Source organism: Pinus tabuliformis, chromosome 2_1, assembly GCF_031772625.1.
Source record: "Pinus tabuliformis cultivar Carrire ecotype Pingquan chromosome 2_1, CPIR1, whole genome shotgun sequence".
NCBI lineage: Eukaryota > Viridiplantae > Streptophyta > Pinopsida > Pinales > Pinaceae > Pinus > Pinus tabuliformis.
The window spans coordinates 414,815,551-414,821,550 of record NC_142299.1 but is presented as its reverse complement, the minus strand read 5'-3'; positions in this window follow the sequence as shown (position 1 = coordinate 414,821,550).

Here is a 6,000-nt window from a genome sequence, read left to right as displayed (position 1 = left end):
GAAGTCCAAGAGACCCACATACGAAGTTGAAGAGTCATGTTATTTGAAGATTCATGTAAGTCAAACAGTCATGAGGGAAGTCGAATAGTCGTAAGGGTCAAGTTCAAACTTGGCTATATATACCCCTTATTTGTACATGCAAAGGACTGTTCACCTTGGCTCCTCCCACATAGACTTGAGAGTCTGTAGCCTTTTTTTTTAGGAGCGAGCAGTGGATACAATGCCTTGTTATCAGGGTTAGTGATGTATGGTCTATGGATATGTCTTGGAATTTTTTCTTAATTCAAAAGCTTATTAAAAAGCCAACACGTTTTCACACACGTATTGTATTCGTTTGTAAAACTATTCTTTGGACGCTTGTAATGCATGTCGCTTTAACTTGTACTAAGATAGTTCAACTATTTCGGTTTTTATAGTGCATATGCCATTGGAAATGTTTTGTATTTATTGTTAAATTTATCTCACCCGTGTGGACTACTCCATCAGACACTCGACATATCCATTCTTGTAACCTTGTTATAACGACCGTCGCACTTGTGTGGACTATTCCACTGGGTTTTGTACCTGCTATCTATTCACTTTGTATTTGTGACTATCGCATCCGTGTGGACTACTCTGCCAGAAGCTGCTCATGTCTTGTTGTGTTGTGTGTATTTAACATAGTTGGGACTATTCCCTCTCGAATTGAAACTCACTCTCACCTCTCCCTCTGCAGTGAAAGAAATTAGAAACAAGTTACATTAAGCACTCACCAGGCACAGAAACCTCTTTGTTTGAAAACTAAGTATACCACTCTCATGTGCTAACAAGCAAGATCTAAGGCATATCTTTAAGATACTGGAAATTGCTACATCATACTGGATGGGACTCCTACACCAAACGGTGTGATCTCTACTTGGGACTTCATACCAAGGAGATCCCTTGAATTTTGGTGGGTCCAACATCGTCAACACTTTTGGTGCTAGAAGGAGGGTCGCCAGTTGTTTATGGTTGAATGCCTTCTCACCCCCACTCATCAATCATCTAGTCAAGGTAGTAACTCACACTCTCTATCACCCACGTGCAACTCTAAAATTGTTTACTCCTCACCTCCCAGACGTGAACACAAAATTTTGTATCAGCACTTGCACTCTGTCCCTACCATCACCCATCAGTTTTCGAAAGTAGTCAGACTGATCCAAGGAATACAAGATCTTCCATACAAATCAAATAAGCCAAATACCACTCCCATAGGAGTTGTTGTCTCGTCAGTGGAAGAAGTAGTTCTTGACACTCTTGAAGTTCTTCCAAAAGATGTTGAGAACAGAGAGGAACCTCCAATCTTCTCACATAGAAAATAGTACACCCTCGTGATCTTGGCCTCAAAATCCAGTATACGCGCTGGAGTGGAAGGAAACAGATGAGGTGGAGGCGGAGACAAACCAACAGACTTAGAGGTGGAACCATCAGATTCTGAAGAAGAGGAGGAGGACAAAGAAGAAGAAGACATGGCCGATCAACACTTGGAATGGATGACTGAGAGACCATTGGCTCTCCTTGGTGCTTTGCACAAGATGTCAAAGCATTTGGAGAGGATGTTCACAAAATATGTCCTTAACAGAATAGTGAAGGAAGAATACCACTTGGACAACTTCTACCTACAACTGTAGACACTAGGTACGGTATGACAACGTTGCATGTATATTGTTTCCATGTACCTTGGATAGTCAAGTAGTGGTATGGTATCATAGCCTTCCTATCAACTCCATCTAGAACTGGGGTATGTTCAAGAGAATGTTTTTGGAAAAATTCGTTGATGACAAGACCCCTGCCATGTTACTCAAAGATTTGGGCAGTCTCAAGATGGAGTTGAAAGAGAAGGTAAACGACTTTAATCAGAGGATTTTATGCATATTGAACAAGTTTGTAGTAGACATTAAATCTCATGACTCCATCACTATCGACTATTATACATATGCGCTACCAACCAGTATTGCATAGTTCATTAAGCGAGTTGTGAAACCAACATTACTTAAAAATTACCAAGAGGAGATCATTGTGGAAAAGGACCTATGCACAATTGGAGTCATCAAGGATAATGAACCAGCAAAAGACTCCATAGGTGTGAGAAGGAAGCCCCAGGCTGCTGTGAGAAAAGGGAAAGACAAGGAAGCAAGTGACATTGAAACCCTTACTCATCTTGCCAAGAACTTAACAACAAAGGTGGATGAGCTAAATAAACGAATGGCCGAGACATTTTCTAACAAATGGCCTCCAAGATAAGAAAATAAGAGCTTGTCGTCAAGTAACAACAACTTCCTAGCTAAAACTGCGGAGAGCTCCAACTCAGTGTTCAACATGGAAATGTGCACAAACTCCAAGTTTTTCTCATTCCATGAAGACTTCCACTCGAAAGGGACTTGTCCGAAATGGAAACGAGTTGCAAAATCAGTGTGAAAAAGTTCGACAAACGTGGTAACTAATGTGCGGTGTCAACCAAAAGATGAAGATGACGAAGAATATGCTACATCTGATGTGGTACTAGGTACTAGGCAGGTGATCAAATTGTATTAATCCTCTCATTTAACACAGAAAACAAGCACCAAGAAGCAACCCCCAAAGCAATGTGGTTGATACAATCTCAGAAGTCAAGGGGCTCCCCCTATTGTTGGGGAGATGCAAGAGAATCTTGAACTGTTGAGGAAGGTTGATCCATTAGACGTCCTAAAGCAGAAAGCACAATGTAAGCCCAGGAAGGTAGCTACAGAAAAGAGTACTTCCATGAGTAGTAAACTTTAGAACACTCCGTCGGACAATACAAACATGATTCTAGCCCTGGATACCTTAGTGAGTTTACCTGCTCTTGATTAAAATATTGTGGAAGATATGAAGAAAACTCATGCAAACATCTCTTTGTTCGATTTAGTTAAGCTCAAGGGCTAGTGGGATATCCTGATGCGTGCATTGGGGCAAACATCCACAAACAGTGGAGCCTCTACTAGCAAGGGAGTAGGCACATCTCTTGGTTCACTCACAACTATGCTCAACGCACTCTAGATGGAAGAAGCAAACTCTGTTTTCCCTCCATTCTTGATCTCATTTAAAAATTTTAACTGCAATGTTCACAACTATTTGGTTGAATCTCACGCATCATCTAACGTCATGCCACTCTTCATTTCCAAGAGGATCAATGCGAAATGGAGCAAGATATTTCTGTAGATCATCGAACTAGATCAAACATGTGTGCCAACCATTGGTGAACTTCGGGATATGATCATTTGATTATCTCATGATGGCGATTTCACCAATGCATAAACATTTTCATTGTGGACATACCGGAAGCATATGGCTTACTGCTTAGCAGAGACTGGTCCACCAAGGTGAATGGATACTTCGCCACAGACTGGTCACACTTATGGCTTCCATACCACGACAATAGAAATCAGATCTGGGTGTTATCCGATAGATACATGATACATAATGTCACTCCCATCAATGGTGTGAACGAACTGTTGGCTTTCACGGAACTCATGTTCAGAAACTCCCTCTTGGAAACATAGTTGGGGTGTTATCTCACACAGTCATCCCCATCCCCACTAGACACGCAATTAGGTCTCCTTCCTTGCTCAACTGATGGAAATGAAACATGTGTAGTACATTGTAACACTAGTAGTAGTAACAATAGTAGTACTAGCACATCAAGCAATCTATGTATAGACGAGTTCTGGACCGTGTATTTTGATGGATCAAAGACATAGGATGGATTTGGAGCCAGGTGTGTCTTGATAGACCCAAAGCATAGGAAACATTTTATCTCATGCTACTCGGAGTTCGAGTGCACGAACAACACTACTGAATATGAAGCACTCATTTTGGGCTTACACAAAGCCATTAGCCTCAATTGTGATGTGCCCAAAGTGGTAGGTGATTTAGAAATAGTGGTACAAACGGTACGTAACACGATACACAGTTTTTCACCTCATCTAAAAACTTATCAATAAGAGATATGGCGACTAATCTCTAACTTCCATGCTTTCAATATCATTGTTGTGCCAAGAAAGCGTAATGCAATTGTCTATGCCTTAGCTAACGCAGCTGCTATGATGACACTACTTATAGATAGGTTTATTGTTGAAATTTTGTATAAACCTTTTACCCCTGATAACACAACTAATTTATGTGTTTTTTACGATGATCAATAGAGACTTCACTTCATGGCCAATGTTGATGTCTTCAAGGACATAACGATTGATGAAGATGAGCATGAGTAGTCTTTGCAAGCCACAACTGATGACAAGGAAGGAAACGTCATCCCCAAGGGTGTGGTATCTCTAAAATTCTCTATGACTTGGAGAATTGCTTCCAAAGGCCAAGGAATAGAAAAACCCATAGTTCCACCATGATGTACGAATAGATCAACCTGGGAACAACACAATATCTGAAGTTCGTCAATCTTGGTACATGTTACACACAGCAGGAGCGGCAAGCCTTTGTCCACTTGTTCAAACAATATCATGATGTGTTCATGTGGACATACGATGATCTGAAAACATACGACATGTGAATAATCTAACATGTGATTTTGATCAGAGAAGGGGTCAATCCATTTCAGCAGAAGCTGAGAAAAGTACACCCGTCAATTTAACCCCTCGCACATAAAGAACTGACTAAGTTGTTGGATGTAAGGATCATTTATAGAGTTTGTCATTCTACATGGGTTTCTAACTTAGTTCCTATACGTCAAAAGTTTGGGGAGATCCGCTTATGCGTTGATTTCTGAAATTTGAACCGCGCCTCGAACAAAGACAACTACCCTGTGCTGTGAATGGGACATATTTTACAGACAGATCTGGGGTAGAAATGTTTTCCTTGCTCAATGATTTTTTAGGATACAACTAGGTTCTGGTAGTGGAACCTGACAGAAAGAAAACTACCTTTTGTACCAAGTGGGATACGTTCACCTACAGTAGAAGGACACTTGGGCTTGTGAATGTTGGCGCAACCTTTTAGCACGCCATGGACATCGCCTTATGTGGAATTATCAAACAGAGCATAGTGGTGTACCTTGATGACATGACTGTCTTTTCTAGAAAATGATCAGAGCACATACGTCATCTGAAGAAGATATTTGAGCAATGCCGAAAATACGGGATATCCTTGAATCCCAACAAGACCGTATTTGTAATGTCTGAGGGGAACCTCCTCGAACACATCATTTCCAGAAGTGGGATCAAGGTTGATCTGGGCCGAGTTTGGATTATTACGCAGATTCCTTACCCAACTAACAAGAAAGCCATGTAGTCCTTCTTGGGAAATATAAACTTACTCCGGAAGTTCATCTCTGATTGTATGCAGATAGTGAAACATATGCAACACATGATCAAGAAGGATGCAGTCTACAGTTGGGGTAAGAAGGAAAAGAATGCATTTGCCCATATCAAGCAGGCTATATCAGATGCGCATGCACATCAAAACCCAGATTTTAACAAGGATTTCTTGTTATACGCCTTCACCTCCAACAATCCCCTTGTTGAAGTACTCACTCAGAAGGATAAGCTGAATGACAAACGTCCCATCTCCTTTATGAGTGAAATCATGCAGGGATCTAAACTAAACTATCCCGCCATCGACAAGCTAGCATACGGAGTATAAACGGTGGTGAAACACTTTAGACCCTACATGCTAAAGAACCAATGCATAGTCTTTGTGCCACACCCAACAGTCATATCGCTGCTTGTGAAACAAGAGCTAGGTGAAATACATGCAAACTGGATGAAAGGATTGCAAGAATATGATCTTGATAGCAAGCTAGTTCACACTGTCAAGCGTAATGGTCTTTCTAGACTCGCAGCTGAAGCAGTCCATGCACGGGAGGAAGAATAAGAGTTCGCTAGTTGGGAGCAAGAAATCGAGATGTACGATGTAGAGTGAGCACCACCCCCTTCATGTAGAAACCCTTGGTGTGAATATGTGCAAAATGACACCATACCCTCACACTTATCCATGAGACAAAATAGGGTT